We start from the raw sequence: 20,834 nt of genomic DNA, 5'->3' as shown, positions 1-20,834 counted from the left end.
AAAATGTCCGTCATTTGACAAATATTCCATAACATTTATTTGTTAAGGAACACAACATCCCTCTTGTGCAAAGATGAGCTTTGGCAATTATAACCACATCATTTAAGCATTTTTTTAAATGTTATCCTCTTTATGAAAAATTCAAATGAACTCCAAAATTGCACAAACTTTTTGTGACACTGCAGAATATTTCATAGTATTTTTGTGGCCAAGCTCCACTTTTATGCAAGGTCATTTGGTGGCTTGAATTATTGCAAAACTGTTGCTGTAAAATAAAACAGGAACAGAAAATACAAAGGCTTTTAAAAGGAAAATAAAAGAGACCCCCCCCCTCGCGCTAGGCCTCAGCCCAGCTGGCCATCCAGCCAGGCCGGCCCAACCCTGCACTCCCTCGGTCGCCTTTCTTCGCCACTGCTCACGCGACCGGGCGCCTGCGACCGAGCAGTCCCTGCCGGACCAGCTCGTCGGCGTCACCGCGGAGGCGATAAGGATGCCGCCCCCCTGCGGCGCCTCGGTCCCCTCCCCCACTTGCCCCCTCGCTCCCCACTCCGTCCTCCACTCTCCCTCTCCCCAGATCCCTTTCTCCCCTGCGCCCACCCGACGCGGCCGCTGCTACCGCCTCGCCGTGACCATGGCCGACGACCTCCCCGAGCCAAGCGAAGACGTCGAGGAGCATCGTCGGCATCTCCTGCGTCTACTACGGCCAGCAGCGCGAGCTGGGAGGCGTTGCTGCCCCGGATCCTCGTCTTCTTCTTCCTTCGACAGCCGCCGCTTCTCCGTCAATTCCGGCTACCTCGCGCCCTCCTCGAGCCCGCTGCCCTCCCCTACAGGCGCCCAGTGAGCTCCGCCTTCCTCTCCCTCTCTCCCCGTGCTCTTCCCCGCGCCGTAGCTAGCTCGCCCGCAAGCCGAGCTCCGCCGTCCGCCATTACCGTCGTAGGGCTCGCCACCGAGCTCCTCCGCTCGAGCTAGTAGCTCTGACGAGCTCCTGGAGCGCCATAGACCTCGCCTAGCCCTTTACTTCGCTCGCACGCGCTCTGTAGCGCCGATCCCGAACTCCGTCTGAACGCGCCGCCCGCCGCCGTCGATGTAGCGCTCCACTCCGGCCGAGTTAGCCCACGGGACCGCCGTAGATCGATGCGGCGTCGGACGCCCGATCGAACGCACTAGGCCACACCCCCTCTCGCGCCCTGCGCGCGAATTCCGGCTAACTCCGGCGCGGATCCGCCGCGGATGGCCTCGCCGGCGTTGCTCCGGCGCTGGCGCTGACCTGGCACCGGCAGGGCCCGCCTCTGGGTCGCTGCCTGTGGGCCCCCTGGACCCAGTTGACCACGTTGACCGTGGTCAACTATGCTGACTGGGCACTCGGTGCCACTGACGTGCGGGTCCCACTTCTTAATCCTCTAATTAAAACATTTTAATAATTAAAACTAATTAGTTTAGTTAATTAGACACTGACAGGTGGGCCCAGTAGTTTTACTAACTAAATTTAGATTAGTTTAAACCCTGTTTAACCCACTGTCTATGACAGATGGGTCCCCCATGTCAGTTTTGACCGGTCAGCCGTCCTGTTGACTGTTGACGTCACTATGACGTCATGCTGATGCAATATTCGTTTTTCTGTTTTTTTAATAGTTTCTGAAAATGCTTTAATCTTTGAAAATTCATAGAAAATAAACTGTAACTCGGATGAAAATGTTTTCTATATGAAAGTTGCTTAGAAAAATCCAACGAATCCGAATACGTGGTCTGTTCATCTGTCACATGCCCCTAGCATGCTGAACATGGAACTTTCCCCCTCCGGTCATCTGTCTGACACAGGTCCGGAACCGGGAAAACATTCCCGGTTGACTTCCGCCCTCGTCGGTATCGTGTTGCACCACGTTAGAACACGTCTAGCTCTGCCTGTTGTCCTAGTATGCACTTGCTTGCTATGTATTTATTGTTTCTCCCCCCTCTTCTTTTCGGTAGACCCCGTTGACGATGCTGATGCCCCTGTGATCGACTACGTCGACGACGACCCCTCCTTGCCAGAGCAACCAGGCAAGCCCCCCCCTTTGATCATCCCGATATCGCCCATTCTATACTCTCATGCTTGCATTAGATTTTGCTACTGTTATTGTTGCTCCTATTTGATGCTACCTATTCTGATGCATAGCCTGCTTTTGTATCTGTTATTGTACCTTACCTGCTTATCCTAAATTGCTTAGTATAGGTTGGTTAGTGATCCATCAGCGACCCCCACCTTGTCCTTGTTGCCCCTGCTTCATCATTGAAGACCCGATCAACGGGATTGAAGACCAGGCCCCGGCACCGCACATCACTTTCCCCTTAGTTGCTCGACACTGCTGGGTTACTATCGAGTGCCGAGGGTGAGACCTCTACAGCACTTCTGATGTTAACCCTGTAGTGTAGCTATTCGGTCGTGGTCATCGAGGGTGATTCCACCTTAACCACTTCCGATATGACTCTGTCGTGCAACCCCTCAAGTGTGAACCTCAGGGGTGATTCCTCTTACATTCACCTTGGTGATTACATTGAGTGGAAGTTCACCGGGGGTGATTCCTCGGGTTTTCCCGTTGATGTTTAGACACACAGTTACTATGATTACTATGACTTTACACTGAACCATGTTACTAAAGACGGGTCGACCCTGAGGGGTACCGCGCGAGCATAATTGCGAGTGATGTGGAGTCGGGTTGACCTGGAAGGTGCCCGGAGATAATTACGAGGCGTGGCCGGGCATTCTTAGCCCTTGCCGCAAGTCCTCGAGACGGGGCAACGGGGTCACATCTTTCGTGAGTCTCTGCTTGTTACCGCGCGTTCCTAATCCACTACGATTTGGATATTTGATCCGAGGGGCCTCTGGCCTGATAGCACTAACCATCACGTGGGCATAGTATGGGCGTTCTGCGTCGTGTACATCAGCCGAAGCTTAATAGACGTCAGCGACGGAGCGGCGCGCGCCGGGTTGGACTGGTAAGCTCCTGCCTTTTTAGGGAGGTAGCTAGGTCTGCTCACCGGCCGCCCACGCAACGTGCAGGAGTTCCCGGGGCGATGGCCCATGACCCCTGGGGGCATAGGTTTAGTCCGGCGTGCTTGACCTCTCTATTAAGCCTAGGTTGGGTTGCGGCGTATTGTTTGGCCGAGGCCGGGCATGACCCAGGAAAGTGTGTCCGGCCGGAGTTAAGCGAGCGTGGTGGGTAAGTTGGTGCACCCCTGCAGGGAAGAACTAATCTATGCATAGCCTGTCCTACGGTAACGGACACTTGGAGTTGTATCCCGATCGATACAACTAGAACTGGATACTTGTGATGAGAACTGGATGGTGATGAGGATTTGATTGTGATGATAACTGGATAGTATGGCTCTGGGATTGCTTTCTCGCAGGGAGTCGAGAAAGGATCTCTGGCCGAGGTTGATAACACTACTACTACTTTACTTTATGCTACTCTACTCCCTCCTGTTTGCTGCAAGATGGTGGTTTCCAGAAGATGCTAGTCTTCGATAGGACTAGGCCTTCTCTCTATTCTGGCATTTCTGCAGCCCAGTCCACATATACAGCCTTCCTTTGATAATGTTGCATATGTAGTGTAGATCCTTGCTTGCGAGTACTTTGGATGAGTACTCACGGTTGCTTTGTTCCCCCTTTTCCCCCTTTCCTCTTCTTTCCGGCTGATGCAACCAGATGACGGAGCCCAGGAGCCAGATGCCACCGCCGATGCTTACTACTACGTGGAGGCCGCCGATGACCAGGAGTAGTTAGGAGGATCCCAGGCAGGAGGCCTTGCCTTTTCGATCGATGTTGCTTTTGTGCTAGCCTTCTTAAGGCAAACTTGTCTAACTCATGCCTGTACTCAGATATTGTTGCTTCCGCTAACTCTTGTGTATTCGAGCTTATGTATTCGAGCCCTCGAGGCCCCTGGCTTGTAACATAAAGCTTGTATTATTTTAATTTGTGTCTAGAGTTGTGTTGTGATATCTTTCCGTGAGTCCTTGATCTTGATCGTACACATTTGCGTGTATGATTAGTGTACGATTGAATCGGGGGCGTCACAAGTTGGTATCAGAGCCGACTGCCTGTAGGTAGCCCCCTTGCCAACTCCTTGACCGAAGTTGAGTCTAGTCACTGAAAAACTTTTACTAACATTGGCTGTGTGGCTTATCGGCCCACGTCGCCAATTGGGTGGTATTAGGATCTTTTATTCCTTGTCTATATTCCGGGATTCTGATCTCTCTTCCATTCGGGTTAAACAATTTTGCTAACTCTGACATTAGGTTCTCGTACCCACTTCCTCCCGGAGAGCCCCGACATTACCGATGATCGCCTGCTTCACCATAAGACTTCGAAGTTACTCTCCGATGTTCTCTCGAGACTTGTACCATCGCTTTTTGAAATTCCCTTCCATCGATAAATCCCTAGGGATATCTACATACACCCGTTGTTAATACATCATTTTTCTAGTTGCTCTTGTTATTACAAGATGCATCAAATACACTCTGATGTTTCGAGAATCCATTGTGCCTGCTGCCTTGCAGCTCCTTTTCCATATGAATACATCTAAGGATAATTCCTCACACTTATCGAGGATTTGTTCATTCCTAGTTGATCAAGTGATTCACAAGATGCTTTGAAATACTTATCCGATCTTCCAAGAATCCTCTTCAAACTATTGCTCTGCAAATACTTGCCTGCTTGCATTATGGATGCTTTCCATATGTGTAGCAATATTCATTAGTATCCTTTGACACCATCATTTTGATCCTATCGATTCAACATGTGTGTGAAAGCACGCAATCATCACTTGATCCTTCTAAATTATCTTTCTGGCTCAGACGTCATTTCGAACATGAGCTGGTTCTTGACCAATCTATTTGTCGTCAATTGTGCCCCTGGGTCTATTCTACTTATCCATCCTTGATCAGAGCGTCTGCTTCTGATCCTTCATTTTGGAAATCATAATTCCTTTGTTATCTAAGCATCGAATTATTCAGATGTTCTATAACCCGATGCCTTTGCATTCTTTCTTCCTTTGATTGAGTACCGATACTCACATCAGCTCCATTTTGGACCGGCAGGCCCATTGTCGGGTTATTATCCGATAGTATCCTTCACATTCAAAATTCTTGTGAGTTATTCCCATGATACATAATGTCTTTGACAATTTGTACCCTCTGCTTTTGTCAACCATGCTCTGCTTCGAACATGTGTTAATTGATCCTAAAGTTCATGGTATATGTCCTAAGATGCCCTGATGGGTTGGACCTATGCCTTCCTTAATGTGTGAACCCTAAAGGTTTCATGGGTCATACTCCTCTGGTAATTCACCATGTAGGTTTTTGACACTGAAATCATTTTTAGAGCAGTGAACGAAAGGTTATGCATTGAAGAAGTGGGAGTCGACCTTGAACTTTGTGTTCATGCCCATAGACACGATGTAGATCTTATCATGGAAGCTTCTCGTGAAAATAATTACCCCCCTTGGTATAAGTTCATCTTATTTTTGAGGTTTGGTTTTCTGTAATCGTGGTTCCGGCCATATTGATATTCTTTGATTCCTTTTCTCGGACAAGTTAAAATACTTGTCTTCTGCAGATCATTTCATCTGTCCAACCTCTGTTTTGATCTACCTTGAGTATTGCCCCCTGTTATCTCGAGGATATTGTGTCTTTGCACTACCTCTTGTGAATTCTCATTGGAATGATACTCCCATCACATCATTCCTATCCTGATCGGCTATATCTTTATCAAGCAAATTTTTAACTGTGCTACCCGGTCCTTCTTCTCGGAGCAACTTCCGACGATGAGCTAAGCTTACGTCGATCTTCCTCATCTTATCTTTTCACCTCAAACAACAAGCTTGAATTCGAGCTTGTGTCGCACCCGTGGTTCCAATAACCTTTCGCTTCATCATTCCTTTGACTGGATGTCATCGCCGATCGATTACATCTTCATGAAATCTCTCGACAAATGTGTCGTGATCATCATCAACATTCCGAGCTCTTCCAGGATATCAATCGAATTCATGATGAGAAATACCATCCTTGCCCCTCGATGATTGTGTTATCATCGACAACATTCTTGCCTCCGCAACACGAATTTGTTAATATAAATTTTGGGAATACATCCTTTTTGGCATGTCGATGGATTTTTGCTAAAACCATCGGCCACCTCCTCATCTTCCCTGATAAAATTGCATGAGGTGTTCAAGTAATTCCCGATGGATCCTTTGTGTTCCCAAAGTCCGGCCTTTATCTGATGACAATGTCAATGCTATCCAAAAGTATGACTGTGTTACCCCGAACATCATTAAGAACATTGGAGGCGCAATGCTAAATGTTTCTTGATCAATTATCCAAACACCATTGTATGGGTAATATCATGATTGTTCCCTCGCCCCTTTATGTAAATGCTATTGAACTTGCTGACATATCATGTATATCCTGCTCTGCTTCCCCTTGGCAAGGATATACTCCCAATTCTTGTGTATAAGCAACTTTTTCTTTCCATTGGTCTGGTTAAACTAATAACCACATTTTTCCTTTCCATTGTTTTGTTTAACCTTTCTTGTGATCTTTATGATCTAAGCAGTAATAGTTTCCTGCTTATGTAAACACCTCGGTGTAAAATTTGTCAGTAAGACCTTGTTATCATTGCTGTTGACATTTCGGTAACCACCGATGGACGAGAACTTCGCCTACTGGTCCGATTCTCTCCGTCCCTCGCCCTTGGTACCAATGTGTTGACAACATAACTGACAATCTATCATCTGACATGCCTTGCTATCGGCCCCCTTTCTACTTTTAACCCACATGGTGGGCTCATAACCCACAGTTCCACAGGATCGGAACCTGACTCTCCTGTATATCCTTTTATTCCGAAGTATCATTTGCTCTTGGCTTTGTGTTTTGTCACGAGCCACCTTCCGAGATATGATCTATTCCCGATGCTCTGAACCCCCTTCTCACACTCTGTTCAGGTATCGATCGTTTGTCCATTCGCTTGAAACTTCCTATTGTACCTTCATATTTTGCTCTCGATGTTTTCTTAAGTTTCAACTCGAGAGATACTTCTGCCACATTCCCTGAATTGTTTACCAGATAATTAACCCTATAAGGGTCAGTTCTCCCGAAGTTATTCTTTACTTCACCACTTAAATCTCGGGACGAGATTTCTTGTAGTGGAGGAGATTTGTAACACCCCGAGGATCATGCTACACTAAACCACCATGATGATGCTAAGCTACTGTGAATTTCAATGATAATCATGTTGGGATAATATCTCATTTCAAATTCCTCTCTGAAAACAATTCAAAGTCACAATGCAAAATGAGTTTGCTCGAAACTTGCTAGAAAAATGTCCGTCATTTGACAAATATTCCATAACATTTATTTGTTAAGGAACACAACATCCCTCTTGTGCAAAGATGAGCTTTGGCAATTATAACCACATCATTTAAGCATTTTTTTAAATGCTATCCTCTTTATGAAAAATTCAAATGAACTCCAAAATTGCACAAACTTTTTGTGACACTGCAGAATATTTCATAGTATTTTTGTGGCCAAGCTCCACTTTTATGCAAGGTCATTTGGTGGCTTGAATTATTGCAAAACTGTTGCTGTAAAATAAAACAGGAACAGAAAATACAAAGGCTTTTAAAAGGAAAATAAAAGAGACCCCCCCCTCGCGCTAGGCCTCAGCCCAGCTGGCCATCCAGCCAGGCCGGCCCAACCCTGCACTCCCTCGGTCGCCTTTCTTCGCCACTGCTCACGCGACCGGGCGCCTGCGACCGAGCAGTCCCTGCCGGACCAGCTCGTCGGCGTCACCGCGGAGGCGATAAGGATGCCGCCCCCCTGCGGCGCCTCGGTCCCCTCCCCCACTTGCCCCCTCGCTCCCCACTCCGTCCTCCACTCTCCCTCTCCCCAGATCCCTTTCTCCCCTGCGCCCACCCGACGCGGCCGCTGCTACCGCCTCGCCGTGACCATGGCCGACGACCTCCCCGAGCCAAGCGAAGACGTCGAGGAGCATCGTCGGCATCTCCTGCGTCTACTACGGCCAGCAGCGCGAGCTGGGAGGCGTTGCTGCCCCGGATCCTCGTCTTCTTCTTCCTTCGACAGCCGCCGCTTCTCCGTCAATTCCGGCTACCTCGCGCCCTCCTCGAGCCCGCTGCCCTCCCCTACAGGCGCCCAGTGAGCTCCGCCTTCCTCTCCCTCTCTCCCCGTGCTCTTCCCCGCGCCGTAGCTAGCTCGCCCGCAAGCCGAGCTCCGCCGTCCGCCATTGCCGTCGTAGGGCTCGCCACCGAGCTCCTCCGCTCGAGCTAGTAGCTCTGACGAGCTCCTGGAGCGCCATAGACCTCGCCTAGCCCTTTACTTCGCTCGCACGCGCTCTGTAGCGCCGATCCCGAACTCCGTCTGAACGCGCCGCCCGCCGCCGTCGATGTAGCGCTCCACTCCGGCCGAGTTAGCCCACGGGACCGCCGTAGATCGATGCGGCGTCGGACGCCCGATCGAACGCACTAGGCCACACCCCCTCTCGCGCCCTGCGCGCGAATTCCGGCTAACTCCGGCGCGGATCCGCCGCAGATGGCCTCGCCGGCGTTGCTCCGGCGCTGGCGCTGACCTGGCACCGGCAGGGCCCGCCTCTGGGTCGCTGCCTGTGGGCCCCCTGGACCCAGTTGACCACGTTGACCGTGGTCAACTATGCTGACTGGGCACTCAGTGCCACTGACGTGCGGGTCCCACTTCTTAATCCTCTAATTAAAACATTTTAATAATTAAAACTAATTAGTTTAGTTAATTAGACACTGACAGGTGGGCCCAGTAGTTTTACTAACTAAATTTAGATTAGTTTAAACCCTGTTTAACCCACTGTCTATGACAGATGGGTCCCCCATGTCAGTTTTGACCGGTCAGCCGTCCTGTTGACTGTTGACGTCACTATGACGTCATGCTGATGCAATATTCCTTTTCTGTTTTTTTAATAGTTTCTGAAAATGCTTTAATCTTTGAAAATTCATAGAAAATAAACCGTAACTCGGATGAAAATGTTTTCTATATGAAAGTTGCTTAGAAAAATCCAACGAATCCGAATATGTGGTCTGTTCATCTGTCACATGCCCCTAGCATGCTGAACATGGAACTTTCCCCCTCCGGTCATTTGTCTGACATAGGTCCGGAACCGGGAAAACATTCCCGGTTGACTTCTACCCTCGTCGGTATCGTGTTGCACCACGTTAGAACACGTCTAGCTCTGCCTGTTGTCCTAGTATGCACTTGCTTGCTATGTATTTACTGTTTCTCCCCCCTCTTCTTTTCGGTAGACCCCGTTGACAATGTTGATGCCCCTGTGATCGACTACGTCGACGACGACCCCTCCTTGCCAGAGCAACCAGGCAAGCCCCCCCTTTGATCATCCCGATATCGCCCATTCCTTTCTCTCATGCTTGCATTAGATTTTGCTACTGTTATTGTATGCTCCTATTCTAATGCATAGCCTGCTTTTGTATCTGTTATTGTACCTTACCTGCTTATCCTAAATTGCTTAGTATAGGTTGGTTAGTGATCCATCAGTGACCCCCACCTTGTCCTTCTTGCCCCTGCTTCATCATTGAAGACCCGATCAACGGGATTGAAGACCAGGCCCCGGCACCGCACATCACTTTCCCCTTAGTTGCTCGACACTGCTGGGTTACTATCGAGTGCCGAGGGTGAGACCTCTACAGCACTTCTGATGTTAACCCTGTAGTGTAGCTATTCGGTCGTGGTCATCGAGGGTGATTCCACCTTAACCACTTCCGATATGACTCTGTCGTGCAACCCCTCAAGTGTGAACCTCGGGGGTGATTCCTCTTACGTTCACCTTGATGATTACATTGAGTGGAATTCACCGGGGGTGATTCCTCGGGTTTTCCCCTTGATGTTTAAACACACAGTTACTATGGTTACTATGACTTTACACTGAACCATGTTACTAAAGACGGGTCGACCCTGAGGGGTGCCCGCGCGAGCATAATTGCGAGTGATGTGGAGTCGGGTTGACCTGGAAGGTGCCCGAGAGATAATTACGAGGCGTGGCCGGGCATTCTTAGCCCTTGCCGCAAGTCCTCGAGACGGGGCAACGGGGTCACATCTTTCGTGAGTCTCTGCTTGTTACCGCGCGTTCCTAATCCACTACGATTTGGATATTTGATCCGAGGGGCCTCTGGCCTGATAGCACTAACCATCACGTGGGCATAGTATGGGCGTTCTGCGTCGTGTACATCAGCCGAAGCTTAATAGACGTCAGCGACGGAGCGGCGCGCGCCGGGTTGGACTGGTAAGCTCCTGCCTTTTTAGGGAGGTAGCTAGGTCTGCTCACCGGCCGCCCACGCAACGTGCAGGAGTTCCCGGGGCGATGGCCCATGACCCCTGGGGGCATAGGTTTAGTCCGGCGTGCTTGACCTCTCTATTAAGCCTAGGTCGGGTTGCGGCGTATTGTTTGGCCGAGGCCGGGCATGACCCAGGAAAGTGTGTCCGGCCGGAGTTAAGCGAGCGTGGTGGGTAAGTTGGTGCACCCCTGCAGGGAAGAACTAATCTATGCATAGCCTGTCCTACGGTAACGGACACTTGGAGTTGTATCCCGATCGATACAACTAGAACTGGATACTTGTGAGGATGAGAACTGGATGGTGATGAGGATTTGATTGTGATGATAACTGGATAGTATGGCTCTGGGATTGCTTTCTCGCAGGGAGTCGAGAAAGGATCTCTGGCCGAGGTTGATAACACTACTACCACTTTACTTTATGCTACTCTACTCCCTCTTGTTTGCTGCAAGATGGTGGTTTCCAGAAGATGCTAGTCTTCGATAGGACTAGGCCTTCTCTCTATTCTGGCATTTCTGCAGCCCAGTCCACATATACAACCCCTCTTTGATAATGTTGCATCTGTAGTGTAGATCCTTGCTTGCGAGTACTTTGGATGAGTACTCACGGTTGCTTTGCTCCCTCTTTTTCCCCTTTTCCATTCTTCTCGGATGACGCAACCAGATGACGGAGTCCAGGAGCCAGATGACACCTTTGACGACTGCTACTACACCGAGGGCGTCTACTACCACGTGACGAGACCGCCGATGACCAGGAGTAGTTAGGAGGCTCCCAGGCAGGAGGCCTTGCCTTTTCGATCGTAGATGCTTTTGTGCTAGCCTTCTTAAGGCAAACTTGTCTAACTCATGTCTGTACTCAGATATTGTTGCTTCCGCTGACTCTTGTGTATTCGAGCTTATGTATTCGAGCCCTCGAGGCCCCTGGCTTGTAACATAAAGCTTGTATTATTTTAATTTGTGTCTAGAGTTGTGTTGTGATATCTTCCCGTGAGTCCTTGATCTTGATCGTACACATTTGCGTGTATGATTAGTGTACGATTGAATCGGGGGCGTCACAACGATCTACCATTAGTGTTATCTTCTCTTTTGCAGGAATTCCAAGATGTTTTCCCTGATGAGCTACCTCCGGGACTACCTCCTCTACGAGGCATTGAGCACCGAATCGACCTCATCCCCGGAGCACCTCTTCCAACCAAAGCCCCATACCGCGTCAACCCCGAAGAAACTAAGGAGATCCAACAGCAAGTACAACAACTAATCGACAACGGACATGTACGTGAAAGCTTAAGCCCTTGTGTCATTCCCGTTATACTTGTGCCCAAGCAAGACGGTAGTTTTCGCATGTGCTCGGATTGTAGACCTATCAATGCTATTACCGTTCATTATAGGAATCCCATTCCTCGCCTAGATGATATGCTTGATGAACTTAGCGGTGCCACCATTTTCTCAAAAAATTGATCTCAAAAGTGGCTATTATCAAATCCGCATACAAGAAGGTGATGAATGGAAAACCGCTTTCAAAACCAAATTTGGCTTGTACGAGTGGTTGGTTATGCCTATGGGTTTATCGGAAGCTCCCGGAACTTTCATGCGTCTTATGCATTTTGTGCTTCGCCCTTATATTGGAGTGTTTGTTGTGGTTTACTTTGATGTCATTCTTGTTTTTAGCAAATCCATGAAAGAGCATCTAAAGCATGTTAGGGCTGTTTTGCAAACTCTTCGCAAGGAACGTCTTTATGCCAAAATGAAAAAGTGCATGTTTGGTGTTGACAAGCTCGCTTTCTTGGGTTTCGTTGTCTCTTCCAAGGGTGTCCATGTTGATGAATCTAAAATTGAAGCAATTAAAACTTGGCCCCAACCCACCAATTTGCAACAAGTGCGCAACTTTCCTGGCCTTGCGGGTTTTTATCGTTGCTTTGTGAAATATTTTAGCACTATTGCCGCTCCTTTGCATGCCTTGAGTAAGAAGAATGCTCCTTTTGTTTGGGGATCTTTGCAATCCACCGCTTTTGATGAGCTCAAGTCTTTGCTTATTCATGCTCCGATTCTTGCTTTGCCCAACTTTGACAAAACTTTTGAGGTTCATTGTGATGCAAGTGGTACCGGAATTGGCGGAGTTTTGATGCAAGAAAAATGAGCCATTGCATACTTTAGTGAAAAACTCTCCGGTGCTCAACTTAACTATCCCATTTATGACAAAGAATTGTATGCTTTAGTGCGTGTGCTGCATGTTTGGGAACATTATCTTAGACCTCATGAGTTTGTCATCCATACCGATCATGAAACGCTTAAGTACTTAAAAGGTCAAACTAAGTTGAACAAGCCTCATGCCAAATGGAGTGAATTTATTGAATCTTTCCCCTATGTGATCAAGTACATTAAGGGTAAGGAAAATGTAGTTGCGGATGCACTTTCACGCATATGCACGCTTGTCACTAAACTTGAGTTGAATGTTGTTGGCTTTGAGCACATCAAAGACTTGTATGCTAATGATCCATCTTTTGCTACTCCTTATGATAAATGTTTGACGCATACATCTTGGGAACGATATTACATCAAGGATGATTATCTTATGAGAGCTAACAAACTTTGTATTCCCCAGTCTTCTCTTCGTTTGCTCCTTCTGCAAGAGGCTCATGGAGGCGGACTCATGGGACACTTTGGATGCGACAAGACATTCGCCACGCTCTCTAAGAACTACTTTTGGCCCAAGATGTTTCGCGATGTCTCACGCTTCACCAACTGATGCTCTACATGTTGCAAAGCTAAGTCTAAAGCTCAATCCCATGGTCTTTACATGCCTCTTCCTATTCCTTATCAACCTTGGGAAGACATTAGCATGGATTTTGTACTTGGTTTGCCTAGAACTCAAAGTGGCAAGGATTCCGTGTTTGTTGTTGTGGACCAATTTTCTAAGATGGCACATTTCATTCCTTGCAACAAGATAGATGATGCTTCACATGTCGCCAATCTCTTTTGTAGGGAAATCTTTGGACTCCATGGAGTACCAAAGACAATCGTCTCCGACCACGACGGCAAATTCCTGAGTTACTTTTGGAAGACGCTATGCTCCAAGCTCGGAATCAAGCTCTTGTTCTCATCTGCATACCATCCTCAAACCGACGGCCAAACAGAGGTGACGAACCATACGCTCTCCACTCTACTTCGTGTGTTGATCAAGAAGAACATCAAGGAGTGGGAGGCATGTCTACCCATCGCCGAGTACGCCTACAACCGTGCAAGACATTTGACTACCGGCAAGTCCCCCATCGAGGTCGTCTACGCCTTCAACCCGTTGTCCCCATTGGACATTCTACCTCTTCCACTACGAGAGCGCACCAACATGGATGCGAGTGCACGCGCAAGCTACATCGAGAAGATGCATGAGGATACAAGGCACACCATCGAGCGCCAAGTACAACGTCTAGCGACCAAGCTCAAAATCAACAAGCAACCCATGATATCCAACATCGGAGATCTCGTGTGGCTACACCTTTGCAAGGACCGCTTCCCCAACGAACGCAAGTCCAAACTTCTACCTCGAGCCGATGGACCCTTCAAGGTGCTAGCACGCTACAACAACAACGCTTACAAGATCGATCTCCCACGCGACAAGTACAACTTGAGCGACATCTTCAATGTCAAGGATCTCTCCCCGTACCATGGTGATGAGGATTTTGATCCGAGGTCGGATCTTTCCCAAGGGAGGGGAGATGATGCAGAGCATCCTACGGTCATCCCCATGGACCTACCATCGTCTCACCAAGCACCAAGAGGACCCATGACAAGAGCACGAGCTAGAGCTCTCGAGACCGAGGTGACTTCTCTTATTAGTGATATCTCATATGATCCTCTCGAGACATGGCTACTACCTAAGTCCGGAATGTTGTGCATGATTAGGTACCAAGAGGACCCCCCGAGGATGCACATGAAGATGGTCAAGCCACCAAGTCCACGGAAGAAGAGAACCAACGGAAGAAGGTAAGGATAGCTTCCATTCACCGGACATCCGGCCGTGGCCCCGCACATCCGGCCCCTAGAGATCTACCCCTCAGCCACGGGTCTGCAGCAGAAGCTACAGGGCCAAGACCTCCGGCGTCCAGCCCGGACATCCGGCCCTCCGCACTGGACATCCGGCCTCCAGCCCGGACATCCGGACACGCCACTCAGGGAGCACAGAAGGCTGCCCCGACGGCCCGGACATCCGGCCATCACCCCAGACATCCGGCTCCTCCCGAAGCCCCGAACATTCGGCCCCTCCGCCCGGACATCCGGCCCCGTCTATCCAGAGAGCAGCAAGGCCGACTCCACCATCCCGGACATCCGGCCCCTCGCGAGCGCCCGGACATCCGGCTCGACGCCCAGACATCCGGCCCCTCCTTCCTGCGTGCAGCGCCTCCGGGCCGAGGCCCATGTATCCCTTCGCCCCTTAGACTATATATACTCCCTCTCCACCTATGTTTTAGGGTTAGCATTGGTTTAGCTCATTTGAGATAGAGCTTTGCTCATCCACACGGATCTACTCCTCATGAGGGACCGACACCTCCATCCAGAGAAGATCCACCTGGATTCAAGACCTCCATCCGGAGAAGACCATCAAGACCTCCTCACGAAGAAGAACGGTTACCCTTGTATCGTCCCTTGTTGACTTTGAATCTCGTGTTACTTTGTGCCTCGATGATCTAGCACATGTGTGATCATATTCATGTTGGTTGAGTGTTTTCTCTTGCATTTCCCCGTGATTTCCCTCGTTCCCCTTCGTGCGTTCTTCGTGTTCCTCATAGGGATCCTCTCCAAACATGAAAGATCGGACCCTAGGGTTCTGCCCTACATCAATTGAAAAACGAAGAAGATGAAGAAAATGACATCCCAGAAGAAGATTGTGACACAACTGAAGAAGAAATGGCTTATGAAGAAGCAGATGAAGAAGAGGAGGGAAAACAAGGTAGTGAAGATGGCGAAGAACGTGAAGAAACTAAAGAAAGAGTGCCTTATAAAGAAACAAATAAAGATGAGGAGGAAGAGGAAGAAGAGAGTGAAGAGGACGAAGAACACGATGAAACAATGCCCACAAGACCACCAAACAAAAGACAAAAAGCACAAGGGAATGCTGTTGCACAAAAACAACCAAGAACAACACTGCATACAAAAAACCAAGTAGGAGCACGAAGGGATGCAGTTCACGGCATTGGAAAACAAAAGCCGCCATCAACTATCACGCGAGGAGCAAAAAAGGATGCAGTTCACATCATTGGAAAACAAAAGCCGCCATCAACCATCACGCGAGGAGCAAAGAAGGATGCAGTTCACAGGATTGGAAAACAAAAGCCGCCATCAACCAACACGCAAGGAGCAAAGAAGACTACAGTTCATAGTGCTGGAAAACAAAAGCCGCCATCAACCAGCACGCGAGGAACAAGGAAGACTGCAGTCCATAGTGTTGGAAAACAAAGCCGCCATCAACAAGCACGCGAGGGACTACAAACACAACGGTGCAAAGACAAGAACCAGCAACACCGCCACAGAAAACCAAAGAAAGTGCGACATTAGACACGGTCCAGTCACCGCGAAGAAGCAGCAGATTACCGACCAAATAGATGAAGTTCAATAAATCACTAATATACATAGCAGTTTGCATATCTGTACGACTTATGTATCAGTTTAAATTTTGTGTAAACACAAATTTCCCACTGACTATGAGTTCTTCAACTAAAGCATATTGAGAGAAATGATGTATAGGGTAAACCATATTAAGAGAAATGATGTATAGAGTAAACATTGACACATTTTGATCCACAACCCATAAAAAAATGCGGTTAGCTCACAGGCAGCATGAAGTTCTGACTTATAATTCAAGCGGTTCAGATCACAAAAGTACTTATTAGAAAACACATGAAAATTTGAAGCGTTTGATACGCAGAAGTACTTATTACAATCAACCTCATAACCTTAACCAATCACGTCAAACGTGATTCTAACCATATGACCTCGAGTTCAAAGAAGTTGAGGATAAAAAATTGTTCAGACTTCAGGCCACTTTCAATGACAAATTCGTTCTAGCCTTTTTGCAGATACACCGCCCATCGACGCCTACATGGTACTTGGCTAGTTTCAGGTGTTCATTGCCAATAATAACTTGGGGAATTCCCTTCTTCTTCAGCCCGAGATACCTAACAGCTCGTTGGGGGATTTTCTGCAAGAAATAATAAAACTGTTTGAGAACGATACTAGCAGTACAATTCTCATATTGTGCACAGAGTAGTAAAAACCTACACACAGTATAGACACGAGCTAGATGAAGTGCACAATAGTCCGACAAGCAGTATAGATAAAACACAATTTAATATGCATTACGGAACTTGCAAATATGCAGTACGCTTCAAACTATCATGCAGTTCTCGAGACTAGCTACATGTAGTATACACCATACAAATCAGGAAAAAATGTGGAAACATGTAGTGCTCGACAAATATCTAAGCAGTTCACATATTGTAACCATGCAAACTAAAACACAAGCTCCATGCACACAAGCAAAAAAATAAAAACAAGAAATAAGAACACAATGCAGTACACTTCAATAAAACTAAAAAAGTGCGTTCCTAAAATACTAGAAGTTCAAAATAGAATGGAATTATACAAAAAAATAGAAAACACACAGAAAAAATCATATCTAACGAAAAATACCATCTTGTAATGAGTCTATTGGCGTAAGCTGATGGACAAAGGACTTGTGAGGCCAAGGCCACGTCGAAGCAGGGCGGAATAGAATGCAGCAACGTTGATGCGGTCCATATCCAATCCGTCCGTGAATATTGTGCCATATGCAAGCTGCTCCGCTCACCTAGCTCGGCACAAGACCTTGCCGCTCCGGCGAGCACGACAGGCCTGTGAACAAGCTGAGAAATCCCGGTGCGTCGGAACATCACAACCATGACCGTAGCAGGAGAGATTCGCGCAGGGGCCTGGAGCCATCGCAACAAAAACCTAGAAACTGAAAAGATATAAAGAGAGGCTGGAGAAAGGAGACAAGTTGCGGCCAAAGGAGAAATGAACTGCAAAGGAAGGGTAGAAGTTAGCCTACATTTATAGAAGAGGAATGCAAAAAGGTCAAAACTGAAAATTAAACAAGAGTTAATGAAAAATATGTTACCAAGAATGAAGGACAATAAATGCACGCTTATGTTACCAAAGAAAAGGACCCAAAAAAGGTGTACTTTGACGACAGCACTTCCCACGAACTAACCACAGATAATTAAATATTTATATTTCTAAAAAATTATAATTTGCAGACCATTCTAAATAAAAGTGATTGCAGTTCTTCAAAGTTATACCAGACAGTTCACAATATGTGTGCATGAAGTGCAGTACATGCTCAGAATGAAGCACAAGAGAAGCACTTTCGTGCAGTGCACAAACGCATAGATTTAGTGCATGTAATGCAGTCCGTAAATACAATCAATGCAGTCCGTGATGTTGGCACCAGTAGTCCCAACATTGCAACAAAAAAGGATGCACGTAGTACAAAATGCGTACACCTGTAGCACAAGACTCTGAGAATGCAGGCACACAGATCAAACAAAGCAGTGCCCACCCGTACACCAGAAAAAGGATACGTAAGAGGAAAAACAATAAAGAAAAATGCGACCAGCATGCAGTGCACAAAAAATGTGTAGTGTGGAATGTGTGCTCATGCAGTACACAAACCAGACGAATGCATTGCAAGATGATTTATTAAGCAGTGCACGCCCCTACGTTTGAAAATATACGTAAGAGGGAAAAAAATTTAAAAAAATTGACCACCCAAGTGCAACCGGCCCCAGCCAGCCTCTAGTAGGTCTGCGCCCACAGTAGGCGAGTCATTCTGAGCCACGATGCATGGGGCCGGGCACACATGGGCCCACACGTCAGAGAAGATATAGCAGCGAGCGACGTGTATAAGTGCCCAAACAAGTAACCAGAGGAGTTCGAGACGGTTGCCTTGCCAGGGCTTATAAACAGGTCGTGCGCGCTCTTCGCGGGCGATGTGGTACTAAACGATACTGCCCACACACAGCGCACCGGGAGCCAGCTGTGCTGACAGACCTACTTGGGCCGAATGCATTTTCGCTCATCTAACAACACAGGCCCAACACACTAGAGTAGTTAAAATAACATGGCCACTAAAAAACAATAACTACAAAAATAAAACATTGAAGAAAAATAAGAAACATTTTTTAAAGAATAACAACCACAAAAAAATGTGTGTGGGCACTGCCAGAAACTATAGTTCGCTCTCATAAATAAAATGCAGGAAGCTCGAAGTAAACGTACAAATGCAGTATGTGACCTACAACAATGCAGTTCGTCATGTGGAAGCACAAAGTATTGCTACTTCTAAAATGCAGTTCTCTTTCTGCTATGTTGCAGTAGGGCTAAAATGAAGAATGCAGCACGGTTAGTTAAGCAAAGCAGTCTGGTACCCCTATCAAACACTACCCTGCATCCACACAAAAGTTGCAACACCATCACCTATAAAAAAGAGAAAATAAAAAAGAACTCCATCAAAAAAGTAATGTGTGTACATCTGTATGAATTCTGATCTGTTACAATATAGTATATAGAGAATAAATAACTTGCATGCAGTACACGTTGTGGACATAGGCAGTTCTGTCAAGGTACCGAAGAAATGCACATAATAGGAAAAATCACCAAAAACACAATCATCGCATTTTCTGACAGTTGCGTGCATTCCTGAAATTCTCACGAAAAAAGAGGCGACGACGTTCCGGATTTCCAACGCACTAAGACAACCTCCTCATAGCAGAACCTCTCTGCAGTTTCCACTTAACTGAAAACACAGCCCCACCATGCTACCACCCCGCTCCACCACTCCCACGTCCTTACACAGAGAGCAGAGGAGAGTAGAGGAGAAAACACAACGGCTTCGTCCCCCCAAAAATCCATTGCATCTTCTTTGTGACGCCCTCGATTCAATCGTACACTAATCATACACGCAAATGTGTACGATCAAGATCAAGGACTCACAGGAAGATATCACAACACAACTCTAGACACAAATTAAAATAATACAGTGCTTTATATTACAAGCCAGGGGCCTCGAGGGCTTGAATACATAAGCTCAAAACACAAGAGTCGGCGGAAGCAACAATATCTGAGTACAGACATAAGTTAGACAAGTTTGCCTTAAGAAGGCTAGCACAAAAGTAGCAACGATCGAAAAGGCAAGGCCTCCTGCCAGGGAGCCTCCTAACTACTCCTGGTCGTCGGCGGTCTCCACGTAGTAGTAGGCATCAACAGTGGCATTTGGCTCCTGGGCTCCGACATCTGGTTGCATCAACCAGAAAGAAAAATAAAGGGGGAAAAGGGGGAGCAAAGCAACCGTGAGTACTCATCCAAAGTACTCGCAAGCAAGGATCTACATTACATATGCAACATTACCAAAGGAAGGCTGTATATGTGGACTGGGCTGCAGAAATGCCAGAACAGAGAGAAGGCCTAGTCCTATCAAAGACTAACATCTTCTGGAAACCACCATCTTGCAGCAAACAGGAGGTAGTAGAGTAGCATAAAGTAAAGTAGTAGTAGTGTTATCAACCTCGGCCAGAGATCCTTTCTCGACTCCCTGCAAGAAAGCAATCCCAGAGCCATACTATCCATTTGTCATCACAATCCAATTCTCATCACCATCCAATTCTCATCACAAGTATCCAGTTCTAGTTGTATCGATCAGGATACAACTCCGAGTGTCCGTTACCGTAGGACAGGCTATCGATAGATGTTTTCTTCCCTGCAGGGGTGCACCAACTTACCCGCCATGCTTGATTAACTCCGGCCGAACACACTTTTCTAGGTCATGCCCGGCCTCGGCCAAACAATACGCCGCAACCCGACCTAGGCTTAATAGAGAGGTCAGCACGCCGGACTAAACCTATGCCCCCAGGGGTCATGGGCCATCTCCCCGGGAACACTTGCACGTTGTGTGGGCGGCCGGTGAGCAGACCTAGCTACCTCCTTAAAAAGGCAAGTGCTTACCAGTCCAACCCGACGCGCGCCGCTCATTCGCTGATGTCTATTAAGCTTCGGCTGATGTATACGACGCAGAACACCCATACTATGCCCACGTGATGGTTAGTGCTATCAGGCCAGAGGCCCCTCGGATCAAATATCCAAATCATAGTGCATTAGGAATGTGCGGTAACAAGCAGAGACTCACGAAATATGTGACCCCGTTGCCCCGTCTCGAGGACTTGCGACAAGGGCTAAGAATGCCTGGCCACGCCTCGTAGTTATCTCTTGGGCACCTTCTAGGTCAACCCGTCTCCACATCACTCGCGGGTACCCCTCAGGATCGACCCGCCTTTCCAAGTAAGAGTGGTAAAGTCCAAGTATCTGTGTGTCCAAACATCAAGGGGAAAACCCAAGGAATCACCCCAGGTGAATTCCACTCAATGTAATCATCAAGGTGAACGTAAGA

This window comes from Triticum aestivum, chromosome 4B (genome assembly GCF_018294505.1).
Source record: "Triticum aestivum cultivar Chinese Spring chromosome 4B, IWGSC CS RefSeq v2.1, whole genome shotgun sequence".
In the NCBI taxonomy this organism is placed as follows: Eukaryota; Viridiplantae; Streptophyta; class Magnoliopsida; order Poales; family Poaceae; genus Triticum; species Triticum aestivum.
Note: the sequence above shows the minus strand (reverse complement) of the source record.